Raw genomic sequence first — 21,981 nt, 5'->3', positions numbered from 1 at the left:
AATGAGCGTTAGCATGCTAATAGCGGACCCTGCACACGAAAATGTATATATTTATAAGTGGTATCGTCACGCCTGCTCCAGCTCTCCCTCTCTAGTGTTCGACGGCACCATACTGCCTTCATTACACACACCTGTCACCTTCATTACGCACACCTGTCACCATCTTTATGCGCACCTGTCACCATCATTACGCACACCTGTCACCTTCATTATGCACACCTGTCACCATCTTTATGCGCACCTGTCACCATCATTACGCACACCTGTCACCATCATTACGCACATCTGTCACCTTCATTACTCACACCTGTCACCATCATTGCGCACACCTGTCACCATCATTACGCACACCTGTCACCATCTTGTCCTGTCCTGTTCCATGTTAATTCTTGTCCATGGTTAATTACACTACCTTTTAAAAGTTTGGGGTCACTTAGAAATGTCCTTGTTTTTGGAAGAAAAGCACACTTTTTTTGTCCATTGAAATAACATCAAATTTATCAGAAATACAGTGTAGACATTGTTAATGTTGTAAATGACTATTGTAGCTGGAAATTGCTGATTTGTAATGAAATATCTACATAGGCGTACAGAGGCCCATTATCAACAACCATCACTCCTGTGTTCCAATGGCACATTGTGTTAGCTAATCCAAGTTTATAATTTTAAAAGGCTAATTGATCATTATAAAACCCTTTTGAAATTGTTAGCACAGCTGAAAACTGTTATCCTGATTAAAGAAGCAATAAAACTGACCTTCTTTAGACTGCAGTGGCTTGTGGAAGTATTCACCCTCTTGGCGTTCTTCCTATTTTGTTGCCTTACAACCTGGAATTAAAGTAGATTTTTGGGGGGTTTGTATCATTTGATTTACACAACATGCCAACCACTTTGAAGATGCAAAATATTTTTTATTGTGAAACAAACAAGAAATTAGACAAAAAAACGGATAACTTGAGCATGCATAACTATTCATAACCCCCCCCCCCCCCCCCCAAGGTCAATACTTTGTAGAGCCAACTTTTGCAGCAATTACAGCTGCAAGTCTCTTGAGGTACGTCTCTATAAGCTCAGCACATCTAGCCACTGTGATTTTTGCCCATTTTTCAAGGCAAAACTGCTCCAGCTCCTTCAAGTTGGATGGGTTCTGCTGGTGTACACCACTAAGCATGGTGCACCACCAAGCAAGCGGCACCATGGAGACCAAGGAGCTCTCCAAACAGGTCAGCGACAAAGTGGTGGGAAATACAGATCAGGGTTGGGTTATAAAAAAATATTACAAACTTTGAACATCCCACAGAGCACCATAAATCCATTATTAAAAAATGAATATGAAAAGAAAAAGAATATGGCACCACAACAAACCTGCCAAGGGAGGGCCACCCACCAAAACTCACAGACCTGGCAAGGACACCGTAGAGATGAATACGTTTTGCAATTAGGATTGCAAAGGGTCGTAAACTTTCTGGTAAATTTCTGGATTTTCCATGGGAAGTTAAGCCCAGGAATTTTGGGAATTTTGCTTAAATTTGTCAAAAAAGTTAGCTCATAACAGTAAACCTTTTTTTTGTGGGATACACATAAAGCAATTCTAGTTCTTGTGCAATATTTTGACTAAACTATCCCCAATTCAATGGAATTGCAACCCTCTGCATGCACAGTGCATTCTTCCATCATATGTGCAGTGCATTCTTCCATCACATGTACAGCTGATTCTCCAGATCTTGCACACTAATGAGATGCTGTTGAGCCCACACTACTACACTGTCTGAGCCAAGGACTTCATGCTTTCTGGTAAGTTTTGATTACAATACTGGGTGGGGTGAATACATTTTATACGACATACATGATTTGTTGTTAACTAGTAAATAGTAGCCTACAGCGAAGTATGTTTAAATAATTTCTAACTTGTTAACAATTTCTGCAGGTTAGTTTTTGCTACCATGTGGATTTTAGCTTGCCTGAGCCTGCTAACTGAGGAGTTTTAATTCAACTGTTTCCATACATGTTCATTTAAAAAAAATCTTAGAAAGGAGTTGTTTAATCTAACTGCTTAGCTATGTATCTGTACATAATTTTTGTAAACATTTCTTTTTACAAAAAAATGTCTAATCTTTACAGGAAAATGCCATGGGCACTATCTGATGTGTGGAGACATTTCACTGCAGCTAATGTAGAAGGAAAAGCTGTGTACTTTTGCAAATACAGTTCCAAATCATATGTGTGCAACAAAGATGCAGAATCATCTGGCCAAGTGCATAAAGTTCCCTCAGTGCTCACAACAAGCAACCTCTGACAAAAGTCCCTCTACTTCTATTCGTGGTGAAAATGATGAATCAGACACCTTATTGATAGCAACAGCTCAGTGTCCTCCTGGAATCCGAGGATCAGAGGACCGTATGCAACTGGTTCACCTCTGATGCTCTCAGGCAATGTGTATTGGAAGAGATTTCTGAATGTTCTTCACCCAGCATACACCCCTCCAACCAGACGTGCTTTATCTACTAATTTATCGGATGCAGAATTCAAGTGAAGGTCAAGCAAATCATAGAGAAAGCAATCATATTGCTGTATTGCAATCATCTCTGATGGGTGGTTGAATGTTCGTGGGCAAGGAATAATTAACTACATCATCTCCACCCTCAACCAGTATTCTACAAGAGCACAGATAAAAGGGACAACAGACACACCGGTCTCTACATTGCAGATGAGCTGAAGGCAGTCATCAATGACCTTGGACCACAGAAGGTATTTGCACTGGTGACAGACAGTGTGTCACACCCTGACCATAGAGAGCCTTTTTACTCTCTATTTTTGTTAGGTTGGGGTGTGACTAGGGGGGTGTTCCTATCTAGGTGTTTCATTTCTATGTTGGCCTGGTATGGTTCCCAATCAGAGGCAGGTGTTTATCTTTGTCTCTGATTGGGGATCAGCCATTTTCCCCCTGTGTTTTGTGGGATCTTGTTTTGAGTTAGTGCATATTGCACCTCTTATGTTACGGTTCGTTGTTTGTTTCCTTTTTGTTTTTTACGTTTCACAAAGAAAATATAGTTGTGGAATTCAGAGCACGCTGTGCCTTGGTCCATCTCTCCACACAGCCATGACAGAAGATCCCACCACAACAGGACCAAGCAGCGGGCCCAGGTGGAGAATGTATCTTGGGCTTGGGAGGAGATAAAGGAGGAGAAGACATCCCAGACCTGGGAGGAAATTATGGCTGGAGACGAAAGCCTTCCGTGGAAGCAGGCACAAGGAGAGAAGGGAGGACAGCAACGACGCCGGGGTTCGTGGCCACAAGGAAAGCACAAAAAACGTCCCAAATTTTGTGGGAGGGGGGGAGGCACACGGGGTAGTCGGCGGAGCTGAGGTGTGAACCAGAGACAACCTGGGAGGAGATAGAGAGTTGGTTGGTCGACCCAAGGAGAGTACCAGAGCCCGCCTGGGAGTCGATGGAACAGTGCGAGGAGGGATACCAGGGAATGGAGTTGGCGAGGAGTATGCGGTAATGCAGGCATTTGGAGGAGCGTGTCACCAGTCCGGTGCAATCTGTGACGGTCCCACGCATCAGGCCTCCAGTGCGCCTCCCTAGTCCGGTACGTCCTGTGTCTCCTCCTTGCACTCGCCCTGAAGTGCGTGTCCCCAGTCCAAAATGTCCTGTGCCTGCTCCTCGCACTCGCCCTGATGTACGCCTCCACAGTCCAGTACGTCCTGTGCCTGCTCCCCGCACTCGCCCTGAAGTGCGTGTCACCAGTCCGGTGCCACCTGTACTGGCCCCACGCATCAGGCCTCCAGTGCGCCTCCCCAGTCTGGTACATCCTGTGCCTACTCCCCGCACTCGCCCTGAGGTGCGTGTCACCAGCTCCACGCACCAGGCCTCCAGTGTGCCTCCCCAGTCTGGTACGTCCTGTGCCTGCTCCCCGCACTCGCCCTGAAGTGCATCTCACCAGTCCAGTGCCACCTGTACCAGTCCCACGCATCAGGCTTATCTAGGTGTTTTATTTCTATTTTGGTCTGGTATGGTTCCCAATCAGAGGCAGCTGTTTATCGTTGTCTCTGATTGGAGATCATATTTAGGCAGCCATTTCCCCACTGTGTTTTGTGGGATCTTGTTTTGAGTTAGTGCATGTTGCACCTCTTATGTTACGGTTCGTTGTTTGTTTCCTTTTTGTTTTGTACCATTTCACAAGAAAAATAAAGATGTGGAACTCAGAGCAGGCTGTGCCTTGGTCTGTCTCTCCACACAGCCGTGACACAATGCTACGAACATGAAGGCTGCTTGGTCTAAAGTGGAGGAGTCCTACCCTCACATCATACCCATTGGCTGTGCTGCTCATGCATTGAATCTGTTCCTCAAGTACATCATGGTACTGGAAACAATTGATACACTCTACAAGAGAGCTAAGGAAATGGTTAGATATGTGAAAGGTCATCATGTTATAGCAGCAATCTACCTCACCAATCTGCATTGCGACACCCATTGGGGTGGTGTTGTCATCATGTTTGAAAGTCTCCTGGAGGGGAAGGAGTCTCTCCAGGAAATGGCCATATCACAGTCTGCCGATCTGAACAGCCCCATCAAGAGGATCCTCCTGTGTGATGCATTTTGGGAGAGAGTGGTAAGCAGCCTGAAACTCCTGAAGCCTATAGCAGTAGTCATTGCATGGATTGAGGGAGACAATGGCATCCTGTCTGATGTTCAGACACTGATTGCAGATGTAAGAGAATAATTCTGTAATTCTGCAGTTCTGAAATACATCAAAAAGCGTAAAGACTTCTGCCTGAACCCCATACACGCCACAGCGTATGTTTGGACCCCAAGTATGCTGGCAAGAGCATCCTGTCTGGTGCAGAGATCAACAGGCCTATGGTGTCATCACTACCGTGTCTCGCCACCTTGGCCTGGATGAGTGCAAGGTTCTTGGCAGTCTGGCGAAGTACACTTCCAAGCAAGGGCTTTGGGATGGAGATTCAATATGGCAGTCGTGCCAACATATCTCATCAGCCACCTGGTGGAAGGGACTTTGTGGATCTGAGGCTCTTTCCCATTTTACCTCCATCATCCTCCAACTCCCACCAACCTCAGATGCCTCAGAGCGCAACTGGTCCTTGTTTGGGAACACACACACCAAAGCACGCAACATGCTGACCAATACAAGGGTTGAAAAATTGGTGGCCATCCGGACAAATTTGAGGCTTTTTGAGCCTGACAATGAGCCATACTCAACAAGGTTGGAAAGTGATAGTGAAGATGAGGCCTCAGTCTGATGTTCAAGAGGTGGACATTGAGGAGGTCCAGGGAGAAGACATCAAAACCTGAGAGGAAGACAAGCAACGCTTTAGTTTCTAGACTAAATCATTTTACAGATGTTTGTTGAAAATGTTTTTGGAGATGCGATGGATCATTGGGGACCATTCAATATTCCATTTCTTTTGTTGTTCAGTGAAATCATCCCATGTCAACAAAAGGTTTATGTTTCTGTCTCCATATGATATGGTAAATATATCCAATGCAAAAAAACATTTACATTTAAATGGTATTAATATTAATTTGCATATATTTCCGTTAATTCCCATATATTCCCATTAATTCCCACGGAAAGTTTCCACCTCTGAATATTCCCCAAAATGTGCAACCCTATTCACAATTACATACTTTCTTTCAGATCTTATACACTCCTTTGACCATTTGGCAAAAACAATTAGAAATCACCATACACTTGCAGACATGTTAATAATGACCTCAACATTATGCTGCAATAATAAAAAGGCATAGATCAGCTGCCTGTCCTCCCCAATGACAGTATGGTCATTTTTCATGTTTGTTGGAAAACCTGAGGTATGATTAGACCTTCTCTGTGGCGTTACCTCACACCTCATATCTCAAGCCTCGGAGGTAGTAAAGGCAGTAGGGTGGCGTTAGTGGGTTTATTAGGAGCTGCAGGGTTGATCTCATTCTCTCCCTCCCTCTCTCTGTCAGGAGCTGCAGAGTTGATCTCATTCTCTCCCTCCCTCTCTCTGTCTGTCACTCATTCTCTCCCTCCCTCTCTCTATCTGTCACTCATTCTCTCTCTCCCTTGCCCTCTTTCACCCCCCCCTTCTCAGTTCTCTGAGGCTTTTCCTCCAGGGCTAGCTGTGACTCAGTCAGACTGCCTTTAAAAATGTCATTGTCAAGCTGAACTCCAGTGTGTAAGCCAGTATGACCTACCCTCTAGACTCCTGTACTTGCACATTTTTAGACAGTGAGTAACTGGATGACAGCTGAAATGTTTGCATGCCAGTCGTATGCCTTTGAATAATGTTCCCAATAAAGTGTTCTGGCAAAGGGCACAACCCCTTTGTTTAAGGGAGTTGTCTTTAGAAAAACAACAGGGATCCCTCAACATTTACTTTCTTTGATTTCACTGAAAGGATTTCTCAGTTCAGGAAACTTCAAATTGACAAAATGAAGTATCCTTTCATGTAGTGGCTGCCTCTATCTCTCTCTCTCTCTCTCTCTCTCTCTCTCTCTCTCTCTCTCTCTGTTGTCTTCTCTCTGTACACAGAACTCAGCTCTGTTTGTGTCCTGTCCCAGCGGTGTCATTTCCATGTGTTGTTTAGATGTCATATGGTCCAGCCTGTAACACTGTTTGACACAACGAGGCCCCAGCTGATAGGTGCAGGCATACTGATGCCGATCACATCTCCTTGCAAATTCTGTTTGCTTTAAATGGGAGTGGGGGAAATCCGTCTGAATTGTGTCAGAGATGTGACAAAGGCACTGGAAGCTATTTTTGTTTTTAATTTGAAGTACTATTGTGTTTTTGAATTATACTTCATGCACAGTGTTGAGCGTACGTGATTGGCTCCTGTGTTTTCTTTTTCAATGGGTGATTGAGTTGCATACTTTCAGATTCTCATCATGTCTACTTGTGGAAGAGCCAATGTGAGCATGTTTGCGTATCTGCAACACAGGAACTGTCTATATGCTCTGGCATAGGATACTGTAAAGCCCCAGTCAGACCAGCTCTGACTGCCAGGCCACAGCCCCCTATCCCGCTAGACCCCACCCAGAGGTCTGTGGCTTAGAGCTGCTTTCAGGGAAGATCCTTTTCTGCTGAGTTCATCAGGCTCGTCCCTTTGAGCACGGAGCCGACGGACAGCCTTGTGGCCCTTTCTCTCTTTTCATGCGACAAATGTGCTAAAACAGCAGTCCGTAATCACTTGGCATTAGGAGCCGTTGTGTGAGGCATTAGCGGTTAGAATTGACCGGTGGGACGTTATAAAAATGAGTCTGACACTGAACACCAAAGCTGATGAGGCTTGATCCTGGCAGTGGAAGGGAGGGGGATTAAATAGAGCGCACTGGGGCTTTAGCAGGGTCCCATCCCATGATGCCTCTGGTCTGCTGCTGTGTCCCTGCACTCTGACTATCTGACTGTCATGCCAGGACCAGGCAGGCCCACGCCATCCTGACTAGCTCTCTTCTACCTCCCTCTAGTCTCCACACAGGCTCTTGCCTTATTTTAACAAAGAGCCGTGGCTACATATTTATGGGAGGGACATCTTATGTAATAAGCGAAGGATGACAATATTACACCCGAATGATGGAGTGTATAGCCTGTACTGAATTGTGATAAGAGGATGAGATTTTGTCCCTATAGACCCCATCTCTGGCGATGTAGAAGGCAAATTAACTGTGTTTGAGAGATAATTACCTGTTATCTCTATTTGAACACCTCTGCACATGCTTAGTGGCCCAGACTGGCAGTGTGGGGGGGCAGAGGGAGAGCGAGTGAGTGCTCCTCTCCATGTTCACACAAGGGACTCAGTACGGTGGATCGATGTCAATGAGGGCTGCATTCCAACCATGCGCACTGCAGATTTGATTTGGGTCCCTGCGCTGAGTGTTTTTACTCAATCGCTGACGGGGCAGGTCTGCACATCAGAACTGGGGTTTAATCATGGCTCTCCTTTGACATTATCAGAGTGTTATCAGCAGAGTTTGCTGTGAATCACATTATCCCCCCTTCATCCCTTAACCACTAAATCACATGTACTGCCCATCACCTCACAGCCACTTTCAATTGGGAGCCTAACTCAATATAGTTTACTAAACTTCTCCTCCCTCTGCTAGGCATTCAGAACATTTCCACTGTGCACCATTTGTGTTTTACCGTTTATCCTTGTGGACTGTGAATGATCAGTATTTTTCTCTCCTGTCTAAAGCGCTCCTCTTCCTCCCTGTGTAAGTTCTGACCAGTAGCCTCATGGTGTTGGAATGGCCCAGTGACAAGTAGTACCATGAGAACAAAAACTATACAGTATCACAGAGCAGAGGGCTCCTTAACAGCTTCTACCCATAAACCATCAGACTGCTGAACAATTAACAAAATGGCTACCTGGACTATTTGCAAGTTTTTTACACAGCTGCTACTTGCTGTTTATTATCTGTAACTGAGTCAGGTTTGTTGGCCTTCTTGCTCACGCACGCTTTTTCAGTTCTGCCCACAAATTTTCTATTGGATTGAGGTCAGGGCTTTGTGATGGCCACTCCAATACCTTGACTTCGTTGTCCATTAGCCATTTTGCCACAACTTTGGAAGTATGTTTGGTGTCATTGTCTATTTGTCACACCCTGACCATAGTTTGCTTTGTATGTTCTATGTTTTGTTTGGTCAGGGTGTGATCTGAGTGGGCATTCTATGTTGGATGTCTTGTTGGTCTGTTTATGTGTTTGGGCCTGATATGGTTCTCAATGAGAGGCAGGTGTTAGTCATTGTCTCTGATTGGGAGCCATATTTAGGTAGCCTGTTTGGTGTTGGGTTTTGTGGGTGATTGTTTCCTGTGTTAGTGTTTGTGCCACACGGGACTGTTTTCGGGTTTTCACTTTGTTGTTTTGGTTATGTGTTCATGTTCAGTTTTCTAATTAAAAAACCATGGACAACTACCACGCTGCATTTTGGTCCTCCTCTGATGTCTTGAGATGTTGCTTTGATATATCCACATAATTTTCTTCCTGATGATGCCATCTATTTTGTGAAGTGCACCAGTCCCTCCTGCAGTAAAGCACCCCCACAACATGATGCTGCCATCCCCATGCTTCACGGTTGGGATGGTGTTCTTCGGCTTGCAAGCCTCCCCCTTTTTCCTCCAAACATAACAATGGTTATTATGGCCAAATAGTTCTATTTTTGTTTCATCAGACCAGAGGACATTTCTCCAAAAAGTATGATATTTGTCCCCATGTGCAGTTGCAAACCGTAGTCTGGCTTTTTTGGGGCGGTTTTGGAGCAGTGGCTTCTTCCTTACTGAGCGGCCTTTCAGGTTATGTCGATATAGGACTCGTTTTTACTGTGGATATAGATACATTTGTATCTGTTTCCTCCAGCATCTTCACAAGGTCCTTTGTTGTTGTTCTGGGATTGATTTGCACTTTTCGCACCAAAGTACGTTCATCTCTAGGAGACAGAATGCGTCTCTTTCCTGAGCGGTATGACGGCTGTGTGGTCCCATGGTGTTTTTACTTGCGTACTATTGTTTGTACAAATGAACGTGGTACCTTCAGGCGTCTGGAAATTGCTCCCAAGGATGAACCAGACTTGTGGAGGTCTACAATTTCTTTTCCGGAGGTCTTGGCTGATTTGTTTTGATTTTCCAATGATGTCAAGCAAAGAGGCACTGCGTTTGAAGGTAGACCTTGAAATACATCCACAGGTACACCTCCAATTGACTCAAATTATGTCAATTAGCCTATCAGAAGCTTCTAAAGCCATGACATAATTTTCTGGAATTTTCCAAGCTGTTTAAAGGCACAGTCAACTTAGTGTATGTAAACTTCTGACCCACTGGAATTGTGATACAGTGAAACATAAGTGAAATAATCTGTCTGTAAACAATTGTGAATAAACACCTGTCAACTGGCTGAGATGGATACTGTGCCATGCTATATTGTTGACCCTCAGAGCTCTGTGAATTTGAACAGTGTTTTGATTGCAGACACTGCAGCCTTGGAGTAGAATGATGTAAAGTGCTGCTTCTGTCCAATGTGTGAATTCAACATTTTGACTGATGACTCCATGGAATAGAAACAGTTTCAGGTGTTTTTGTCGGCTGTGCTCATTGATCTGTTCCAGCCTTGACATACAGATAGGGGCCACTGAGGAATGCCCTTGTTTGTCTCACTGTATGACCTTGTCCAGTGCACCTACCCCCCATCTCTCTCTTTCCCTCTCTTCCTCCCTCTCTCCCACTGCTCAGGGCTCACCCCTCTGCTGCTCCTCCACTTTCTGAAGTACCGTACACGTGCTGCTCTACGGTATCGACCCCTGGGCTCTCTCTCTCTCCATAATGGAAAGGTTAGCTACTGAATCACTCCAGATAAAGGTGAGAAGGGAGGCCCTTGAATTACAATCAGAGCAGAAAAAATTAACTTCCCTGTCCAAGATAAAGGTTTTGTACTGCCTGGTCCCTGAATGTAGTGCGTGTGCGTGTGTGTGTGTGTGTGTGTGTGTGTGCGCGCGCGCGCGCGTGTGTGTGTGTGTGTGTGTGTGCATACATACAGTACACATCAGTGTGAATTCACAGTGGAACAGAGAATGGACAGGTGCATTTGCTGCAGAGCTGGTAGACAGTAAGAGTTATGGCCTGTTTTCTGAAACAACTGCAGCACAAGTTTCACTGAAGACAGTTCGCAGTAGATGTGAAAGTGACATATGACACGTAATTGACTTGTAATTGAATTCTAGTGAGGACTGAGGATTTAGTTATGTTATGCAGGGTAAAATGTGGATTTGTGGCCATTGTGAGTGAAGACGAATGAGCTAAGCACTGGGGGACCACTGAACCTTGACCACATCATTATGTCAATATAGCCATGGCGTGTGTGCCTGCATGGGTATGCACGCTTGTTAAGCTTCCTCCCTCAGGAAATACCAGAGGAACACCTCCTTGTGTCCTGTCCTGTTTCCCCCAGCTCCATGCCTATAGCCGCCCTTCCAGGCTAAAACCTACACACATACACAAAAACAAACACACACACACAAACACGGAAATACACACGTTAGTATAGGCACCACTTCTCACGAAAGGAGAGCTCCTCCTCTCTTGTTTTGTCTTTCACATCACTGCATTACAGGAGATTATATTATTATTATGCCATAGCAGCAGCCCAGACTTTTTAACTGTTATTTTGTGACACCAACTCTTTACCGTCTCACATTGAACACATGAACCTGTTACAGTGGAGGTAACAGTACAGCCTCTCTCGTCCTGGAGGTCTCTGAGGGAGACTGGTAGGTTCCCTCCCCTCTGCCCATGTCAGTGATAATGTGAGGGGAATGTTATGCCAGTGGAGATGTAGTTTATGTCCATTTGCACTGTAAGACCTCAGCCTACAGAGTGGTGTTTACTGATGTCCTAGACTCCAGCAGCAGTCTGGAACCACCCTCTCTCGGGACAGTGAAAAACAAGCAGCGTTTTCCCAGAAGAATCCTCCCAATTACCTTCCAGGAAGAGGCTCTCCTTTCTTCTCCTTTATTTATGATGGACCTGTCCTGCAGAGAGTATTTACACACTTTGCTGTTGCTGGTAAAGAATAGGTGTTTCTTGCCTCTGCACTCAGCACCCCACGCGTCATTTCTGCTGATACTGCAGTGCCAGGCAGTTTGAATGGAGTCTCTGGAAGATAAGGAGCTACTACACAGAGTTGCACATGACGTGTGTAATGTGTGTATGTTTGAGTGTGCTTTTCTCGGTCAACCCTCTGATTGGGCTCCACATTGTTGTCATTAGTGTTGTCATCCACAACAGCAAGTTTTACAGGAAGTCATTGTCAGCGGACTGGAGCACACTGTGTGCTTTGTTAAACCTTAAGAACTGTAAGTGACGGTCCTCAAATGTCAATAAACAGGATTGTGTTTTGTATCCCCTAGAGTTGTCATTGTATAATGTACATTCATTGACTTCGACTTCAGTTAACTTTTTAATGTCACTGTCTGGTAAAATGATTGACAACCAGGTCTGAAAAGATAGAGGGTTATCACAGTATAGAGAAAATGATTACGCCATGATGCAATAATTAAGGCAAGTGCTTCGTATGAAACATCGCGTCACCATTTGGAGGAAAACAAATGTAGAACTGCAGGAATTGTGATAAGAATGTTATATTTACCGTTATAAATATACCGTTATAAATATATAAATATATAAAAACAAAATATTTGAGTTCTAGTAATGTAATTTAGAAATGTCTCAACAATGAGGCAAAGGTCACATTGTTTCTCGTGAAGTATTTACTGCCTCGTAAATTCAACAAAATGCACTCTGGGATCTTCAGAGCATTGTTTTCAATTTCACTCTCTCATTGTAACGCAAACAATGGGATCACGTCATCAACTCTAAATAGCACAGCTAACTTGGGAGGAAAATTAGACAATTAGATACGGCACTCACTTAGTTTCACTTAGTTTCAAACTCATTAAAGTATTTTTTTCCTATCTCCGGAATGTATAATTCATCTCGCACAGAAATATAATCTTTTGAGTATAACGATAAGGCTAATTTGAATTGAAGGTTACCTCATCTTGCTACTCCCAGTTGCTTTGCTGGGGAGGCTATTAGTGAGTATGCTCGAGCCATAGTGGGTTAAAGTGGTTGTGCAGCTGAGTGGAGGGATGCCAGCCAGCCCTGCTGCTGCCGCCAGCCTGTTGTTTGGCTAAATGTGCTCTGCTAACCATATCAATTGAGAAAGGGAAAAGAGAGGAAGTTTTTTTAGATGAATGATCAGTACAGCAATTTGTATTTCTGCTCCACAAGATGAAAGCAGCCTAATGGTTTACTATCAGTAATTACTATGGTAATTCACTCGCAATGTAAAAGCTTAATATATCCTCGTCAGAACTCAGTGTTCTTCTCAGAATATTGAGAGGCACTGTAAACTGCATTATTGGAATCTATTTGAGTTTAATCTTTAAATTGTTTCTCTTTTTAATCAAGTTAGTTGTCAGATGTTCGTAGTATTGAAGTATGAATCACATCACAGAAATGATCCCCTTAAACAATATACATTTTTAACAACAATGTAATTGCGGAACTCAGTATTGCCCAAATCCTATCACATAGTTATTAGAATGGAAGCAGAAGCAAATTAGATAGCTGCAATAGGGAGAGTGAAATGGAAATAAGCCCAAGAATAGACAGTAATGGACTGACTGACCTGGACTGATGATGTTTAATATGATAATGACTTAATATACTGTATTTAGGCCTGTTATTTACTCTATTCATTTCCATTTGGAATTCCATAAAAATATATTTGGCCAGCAGTAAAGTTCACAACTCATAATACTTCACAACTATTCTCAATTACCATTTATTACAGTTTCTTTAGAATGGAAATGTTGTTGAAGGCAGTGCTTTTTCCACCCTGTCTGAAAGCATGTAGCCTTGAAGATTGATACTAAATGGGTTGTGTGAACCAGAAGAGAATGAATAATTGAGGCCATGACCATGGAATTGGACTACTAATAACAAATCGCATAGGGGTGACACACACACACTTGCCATATTTTGTTAAGTTAAGCTGTGTCTGTTAACGTTTACACCTGTATAAACCCCTGTCTTTATTTCCTAGTGTCCCAGCACTCCAGTCGCACTGATCAAATTGAGTGAGGCCAGAGAGAGTTGGCTGTTCAAACACAGACTAAACACTTCCCCCATCCACAAAGCCCTCCACTGCATTCCTGCACAACGCCGTGCCATAAACAATGACTTGATGATGTTGCTGCCAATATAATTGATTGATGGAATGCCCATGCAATTACTGTGTGGATTGGAGGAGAGATGTAACAAGAACACATTGACGGGTTTAATGGAACGACAGGTCTATTGGCACTTAAGGATGGAGGCATGAGTTATAAGTACAATAGGACAAAGCCTCTCTCCTTCTCTCAACCTTTCTCACACCTTATGAAAGCCTTTTCTGTTGACTCCTTGACAATGCGATGAAAGCGAGAGCTGAAACCAAGATACGTTGCTGTTCTACTGTTTGTGTCATACGAGACAAGTCTTGCCAGAATGTTCCTCAATTTCTCAATGGGATTTGAGGAATTTGTTTAACGATCACAAATTAGAGGCCAGCTATTGTGACTCACAACACAGTGCTATATGGAAAGATGTCAAGGTTGCCGTTCAAGGTCGCCCAATCCAGTCTGTAGCTGGGGATAAAGACACATTTGGGACATTAATACTTAACCCTAAATCATCATTTACACTAGACCTCTGGTTTCGGTTTGTTTTGTTTGATCGTAGCTAGCTAGCTACATAGCCGTCTTTGTAGCTAAGACAATTGTGTAGCCTAGAGCGATTTTCTAGGTTAGCTGGCCAGCTATTGTCGTTCTCTTAACGTAGCTAGCCAGCTAGCCCCCGAATAGCAGCACTGTAGTAACTATTACAGTACAACGGTTTGTTTTGTTTGATCGTAGCTAGCTAGCTACATAAAATGTATCTAAGTCAATTGTTTAGCCTAGAGCGATTTTCTAGGTTAGCTACATCGCAGCCACTACCAGCTAGCCTACTCCAGCAGTACTGTATCATTTCAATCATTTTAGTCTATAAGATTCTTGCTACGTAAGCTTAACTTTCTGAACATTCGAGACGTGTAGTCCACTTGTCATTCCAATCTCCTTTGCATTAGCGTAGCCTCTTCTGTACCCTGTCAACTATGTGTCTATCTATCCCTGTTCTCTCCTCTCTGCACAGACCATACAAACGCTCCACACCGCGTGGCCGCGGCCACCCTAATCTGGTGGTCCCAGCGCGCACGACCCACGTGGAGTTCCTGGTCTCCGGTAGCCTCTGGAACTGCCGATCTGCGGCCAACAAGGCAGAGTTCATCTCAGCCTATGCCAAAGTCCCTCGACTTCCTGGCACTGACGGAAACATGGATCACCACAGATAACACTGCTACTCCTATAACGTGTTCTCGCACACCCCGAGAGCTTCTGGTCAGCGGGGTGGTGGCACCGGGATCCTCATCTCTCCCAAGTGGTCATTCTCTGTCTCCCCTTACCCATCTATCTATCGCCTCCTTTGAATTCCATGCTGTCACAGTTACCAGCCCTTTCAAGCTTAAATCCTTATCATTTATCGCCCTCCAGGTTCCCTCGGAGAGTTCATCAATGAGCTTGATGCCTTGATAAGCTCCTTTCCTGAGGACGGCTCACCTCTCACAGTCCTGGGCGACTTTAACCTCCCCACGTCTACCTTTGACTCATTCCTCTCTGCCTCCTTCTTTCCACACCTCACCCTTCACCTTCCCCCCTACTCACAAGGAGGCAATACGCTTCATCTTTACTAGATGCTGTTCTTCCACTAACCTCATTGCAATCCCCTCCAAGTCTCCGACCACTACCTTGTATCCTTTTCCCTCATGCCAATCCAACACTTCCCACACTGCCCCTTTTGGATGGTATCGCGCCGTCCCAACCTTGCTCTCTTCCCCCGCTTTCTCTCCTCTTCCATCCTATCATCTTTCCCTCTGCTCATACCTTCTCCAACCTTTCTCCTGAGTCTGCCTCCTCAACCCTCCTCTCTTCCCTTTCTGCATCCTTTGACTCTCTATGTCCCCTATCCTCCAGGCCGGCTCGGTCCTCCCTCCCGCTCCGTGGCTCGATGACTCATTGCGAGCTCACAGAACAGAGCTCCGGGCAGCCGAGCGGAAATGGAGGAAAACTCGCCTCCCTGCGGACCTGGCATCCTTTCACTCCCTCCTCTCTACATTTTCCTCCTCTGTCTCTGCTGCTAAAGCCACTTTCTACCACTCTAAATTCCAAGCATCTGCCTCTAACCCTAGGAAGCTGCCACCTTCTCCTCCCTCCTGAATCCTCCTCCCCCCTCCTCCCTCTCTGCAGATGACTTCGTCAACCATTTTGAAAAGAAGGTCGACGAATCCGATCCTCGCTTGCTAAGTCAAACAACCGCTGGTTCTGCTCACACTGCCCTACCCTGTGCTCTGACCTCTTTCTCCCCTCTCTCTCCAGATGAAATCTCGCTTCTTGACGGCCGGCCGCCCAACAACCTGCCCGCTGACCCTATCCCCTCCTCTCTTCTCCAGACCATTTCCGGGGACCTTCTCCCTACCTCACCTCGCTCATCAACTCATCCCTGACCGCTGGCTACGTCCCTTCCGTCTTCAAGAGAGCGAGAGTTGCACCCCTTCTGAAAAACCTACAATCGATCCCTCCGATGTCAACAACTACAGACCAGTATCCCTTCTTTCTTTTCTCTCCAAAACTCTTGAACTGGATTAAGCTCTCCCACTATCTTCTCAGAATGACCTTCTTGATCCAAATCAGTCAGGTTTCAAGACTATCATTCAACTGAGACTGCTTATCACGGAGGCGCTACTGCTAAAGCTTCTCTGCTCTCATCCTTCTAGACCTTGGATACTGTGAACCATCAGATCCTCCTCTCCACCCTCTCCGAGTTGGGCATCTCCGCTTTTATTTGACAGGTTATTTGGCGTGGCGAGAATTGTCTCCTCGCCACGCGCTGGTGTCCCTGGGCTCTGTTCTGGCCCTTCCTTTCTCGCTATACACCAAGTCACTTGGCTCTGTCATAAACATGGTCTCTCCTATCATTGCTATGCAGAACACACAATTAATCTTTTTTCCCCCTTCTGATGACCAGGTGGCAATCGCATCTCTGCATGTCTGGCAGACATATCAGTGTGGATAATCACCACAATGAACCTAAGACGGAGCTGCTCTTCCTCCCGGGAAACTGCAGATCTCGCCATCACGGTTGACAACTCCATTGTTTCCTCCTCCCAGAGCGCTAAGAACCTTGGCGTGATCCTGGACAACACCCTGTCGTTCTCAACCAACATCATGGCGGTGGCCCGTTCCTGTAGGTTCATGCTTACAACATCCGCAAGTACGACCCTGCCTCACACAGGAAGCGGCGCAGGTCCTAATCCAGGCACTTGTCATCTCCCGTCTGGATTACTGCAACTCGCTGTTGGCTGGGCTCCCTGCCTGTGCCATTAAACCCCTACAACTCATCCAGAACGCCGCAGCCCGTCTGGTGTTCAACCTTCCCAAGTTCTCTCAGTAGGCAACTCCGCTCTTCCACTGGCTTCCAGTTGAAGCTGCATCCGCTACAAGACCATGGTGCTTGCCTACGGAGCTGTGAGGGGAACGGCACCGCAGTACCTCCAGGCTCTGATCAGGCCCTACACCCAAGCAAGGGCACTGCGTTCATCCACCTCTGGCCTGCTGGCCTCCCTACCATTGAGGAAGTACTTCCCGCTCAGCCCAGTCAAAACTTTCGCTGGCCCCCCAATGGTGGAACAAACTTCACGACGCCAGGACAGCGGAGTCAATCACCACCTTCCGGAGACACCTGAAACCCCACCTCTTCAAGGAATACCTAGGATAAGATAAGTAATCCTTCTCACCACCCCCCCCCTTAATGATTTAGATGCACTATTGTAAAGTGGCTGTTCCACTGGATGTCAGAAGGTGAATTCACCAATTTGTAAGTCGCTCTGGATAAGAGCGTCTGCTAAATGACTTAAATGTAATGTAAATGGATGGTAAAACAACGCAAGCTGGAAAAGGAAATCTGAACGTTGAAGTGATTTACTTTTGATACAAAATTTAAACCAGGTATCTACAGTATGATAAAAAATGTAAGGACTGTAGAGGATGGAAAATTTAAAGGAGAAATATCGTATGGAAAAATAAGATTTATTCAGATACTTACAGTTTAGGGACTATTTTGAAAAAGAGTCCAAAATTTTTCAACCAAATTACAACCAAATTACAGAACCTTCTTCAATACCAAATGTGACTATCCATGTGATTCGAAATGCATATAAACAAGCACTGTCCAAGACAATCTCTTCACTCTGTCATGGCCTGATAGCCTCTAGAAAAGAGTCAGCTCTTTATATTAAAACAAAATGCGGAAAGGAACTGTATATAGACATCTCAGATGAAGACTGGGACAATATATGCAGTACTCAACAACTTAAGAACATGGAGAGAGTTTTTTTGGGGAAAATCACTCCTAGAATCACATGTCAACCGCTAGATATACAAGAGCCATGCCAACCAAACCCATGTTTTTGGGGAATGTCAGAGTATGTCATTGTTTTTGGGATCATGTATGTTTGGTGTTAAAAGGGATATGAAGTCCCTAGAACTTGCCCTGTAATGTTCCAGAAGGTGTGATGGACAGGGACAGATACCTGATCAAAGTTAACCGTGCTGCAAGTACAAAAAGCCACTACCAAGAACTGGTATAAAGTAGAAGCCCCAAAATGTGAAGAATAGCAAAGTTTAATCCAAGAAATCATTAATATGGAAAGCTTGACATATGCCTTCATGACTCCAAAAACCTGTATTCAATAATAACTGTGAGAAATGGATATCATTCACATACTAGGAAGACTGGATTAACTAATATCTTGTTAACAATACAATATCACAATGTTATATATTATTCTGTACCTATTGGATGGCGACTTCTGTTTGCTTTTATTTATTATTTAGTTTCATTGTTTCTGTTTTTGCTGTATTGTTTTGAAAAAAGACCTGATAAAATCCAAGTATAAAAGAGAAACATTTCACATGGTACGCTCCAATCGATCGGCAGGTTTGCAAATGCATATAAAACAATGTTAAATGTGGGCTAAATGCAGATTAAACCAATAATTTGAGGAGAAATGCTGTAGGCACAGAAAATATATATATTTTTTCTCAAGCTTCAGTTTGGCTATTCTCCATTGGAAAGTACAAGTGGGTCTTTGTCCTTGTGTGCCCTAGTAGGCAACTGGGTCTTAGTCTTAGTGTGCCCGCTGGATATTGTCCAGTGAGAATTACTAAAGGAACACCTTGCTGCTGGTTTGAATCCACTCTTCCAGGCCCTGACCTTCAGAGGGTTCTCATTAACAGTGGAAACAGAACACAGTACCCTTCTAGAGCCGTAACCAAGGAAAGCATTTACAGAGTCAATAGAGCCAAGGGAAGATAAGACAAACTACCAATCAGATCTTAATTCAGCCCAGATGAAGATGGACGGACAGTGAAACAAGACCCTGACTTCCTCCTCCCTATACTGACTCAACTAGCATGGTGTTATCAGGACAGGGGGATTACTTTCCCTCCATTTTCCCTCTATTTTTCCCCACTTTTCTTACTTTGTGACTTTGGGGAAAGATATGCTCCTACATAATCATGAATGACATGTTGGCTTCATTCTAAGACTGTGTGTGGTATTACTTTGACTTTTTGTGTCTCCCAAGTAATAATCAACTATTCTCCCCTTTCCCAAAGAATATATAGTATAATATGTCTACAGATAACAGTAAGAAATAGGAGTAGCCTAAACCCCAAGTTTGATTATACTGTCCTCATTACCTGGCTGTATTTGAGAAAAGAATACACATTTGTGAAATTACATATCTGAGTGGGTTGGCATGCAGGCTAATTTTTATGGAAGAACTTCAAGGGCAAAAATGTGGAAAGAAAACAATTGTTGACTTATCAAAGGCGGCTGTTGTTGGCAGGAACTGGCCTCTAGATCTTGACCTCTCCCTCAGATTGGTTGTTCTAACAGGCAGAGAGGTGTTATAGCTTGGCCTGTGTTTATTGTTCTCCCTTTCACTCTCATCCCCCTTATCTAAAGCTGAGATAGAAGGGCTATACTACATCTACAACAATGGCTTTTCTAAAGCTGAGATAGAAGGGCTATACTACATCTACAACAATGGCTTTTCTAAAGCTGAGATAGAAGGGCAATACTACATCTACAACAATGGCTTTTCTAAAGCTGAGATAGAAGGGCTATACTACATCTACAACAATGGCTTTTCTAAAGCTGAGATAGAAGGGCTATACTACACCTACAACAATGGCTTTTCTAAAGCTGAGATAGAAAGGCTATAGTACACCTACAACAATTACTTTTCTAAAGCTGAGATAGAAGGGCTATACTACACCTACAACAATTACTTTTCTAAAGCTGAGATAGAAGGGCTATACTACACCTACAACAATGGCTTTTCTAAAGCTGAGATAGAAGGGCTATACTACACCTACAACAATGGCTTTTCTAAAGCTGAGATAGAAAGGCTATAGTACACCTACAACAATGGCTTTTCTAAAGCTGAGATAGAAGGGCTATACTACACCTACAACAATGGCTTTTCTAAAGCTGAGATAGAAGGGCTATACTACACCTACAACAATGGCTTTTCTAAAGCTGAGATAGAAGGGCTATACTACACCTACAACAATGGCTTTTCTAAAGCTGAGAAAGTACTATGCCAGTGCTACACCTACAACAATGGTGTTGTAGGTCTATTTTCATGTATAATCCAGTTAGGACACAGTGCAGTTCAGGGTGTGTGCTTCATGTTAGTTCACTGCACGTTAAGAGTTTTCTGCTCTGGGGATGCTGGGGCAAGTGAGCATAACTCTGTGAAGCGTTCTCCTCACTAACGTGTGCCTGTTTTGTGTCTGTGTGTTCCGGCCTATTCTGTGGCAGAGTGTTTTTCATGTGCCTGCTCTTCCATGAGAAGGCAGCACCTGAGCTCCAGAGCAGTTTTGTGCTTTTCTGCTCTGGGTACTGGGGGGGCAGCCATGCAGGACAAAGCTGCCTTTGATCACGTTTTAGTGTCACAAATGCCCCTCTCTCTTCTCCATCAGGAGATACTGCAGGTCTGTATTTGTCTCTAAAGCAGGCAGCAGTACTCTTCACTCTGTTTCTTTGGGTTACAGCGTTTGGGGTAGATTGATTAAAATGTTCTAGCTCCAGCTTGTTTACTTTTAGAACAGCAAATTAGCCTGGTTACTTGAGAGAGATAGAATGCTGAACATTCTGATATCTTCCCTGGTGGATGCGGGCCGAAGTTACCGTCACAGGAGGACAGAGCGGCTGGCATCTATACTAGTATGTGGTCATTCATTCATATTGCAGATATAACAAACTTTCTTAAAAAAAATACTGATACAAATGTAGATTTAATTGTTCTTTTGATGTTTTACTTTTGTGCCCAACCTCATATTAGATAGATTAGATTGTTAGACACTGAAAAATACAGTTAATATATAGTAATTTGAGAGTGCATTATTTAGTTGTAGGCTGAATGTTATATTTAAGCAATAAGGTCAAGGAGGTGTGGTATATGGCCAAAATACCATGGCTGAGAGCTGTTCGCGCGATGCATCAAGCCCTGTCTGTCAAACTGCTTTAGGTTTTTGCTTTGTGGGATTTGTCTGGTGGCAAATTAACCCAAGACCATCCACACCTACAGGGCACCTCTGGCCTGCGCCAGCTGTACATGTAAGAAAAGTCAGGAGCAGTGTGTGAACGTGATTTCCTGGTTTGTCAAAATGGCTGCTTGGGATGGAAATAGTGAAGCTCTGTGCGCTCTGAGCAAAGTGGTTACTTAGATGAACATTTTTTATTATTTTATTTTATTTATTTCACCTTTATTTAACCAGGTAGGCAAGTTGAGAACAAGTTCTCATTTTCAACTGCGACCTGGGCAAGATAAAGCAATGCAGTGCGACACAAAAACAACACAGAGTTACACATGGAATAAACAAACATACAGCCAATAATTCAATAGAAAAAGTCTATATATAGTGCATGTAGTCATCGTTGTTTTTGAAATGTTATGTCACAGGCTGAAGCTACTTCTGATTTCTTTACAAGTAAGATATGAACTGATTTATTTTACATTGAGAGATATAGTCCTACAGTGTGTTTACTTTGAAACAATGCAAGCTGAGCTCTGAGGTTCAGCGCATCCTGTGGGTTGGTTCCGGAAAGCCATAGGAAGTATTCTGAATGACAGCTATGGCCCGCTTGGTTTCCTGTGTGGTTGGTTATCAACCACACAAAAACCCAACTTAAAGTCATGGACTGGATTTTCAGTTGAAAGTTGACCTGAAACATTTTTCTTTGGTTTATGACTTTTACTTATGAAACTGT

The 21,981-nt window shown here is 44.0% G+C and overlaps 1 protein-coding gene across 11 annotated transcripts in view; it reads left to right on the top strand.

Annotated features, from left to right (window-relative positions):
- LOC135504298 (tight junction protein ZO-1-like) overlaps window positions 1-21,981 on the top strand; it is a 146,938-nt gene that overhangs the window by 38,069 nt on the left and 86,888 nt on the right. The gene's annotated exons all lie outside the window — the stretch shown is intronic.

This window comes from Oncorhynchus masou, chromosome 2 (assembly GCF_036934945.1).
Source record: "Oncorhynchus masou masou isolate Uvic2021 chromosome 2, UVic_Omas_1.1, whole genome shotgun sequence".
NCBI classification, from domain to species: Eukaryota; Metazoa; Chordata; class Actinopteri; order Salmoniformes; family Salmonidae; genus Oncorhynchus; species Oncorhynchus masou.
Note: the sequence above shows the minus strand (reverse complement) of the source record. Positions and strands in the feature narration are given on the sequence as shown.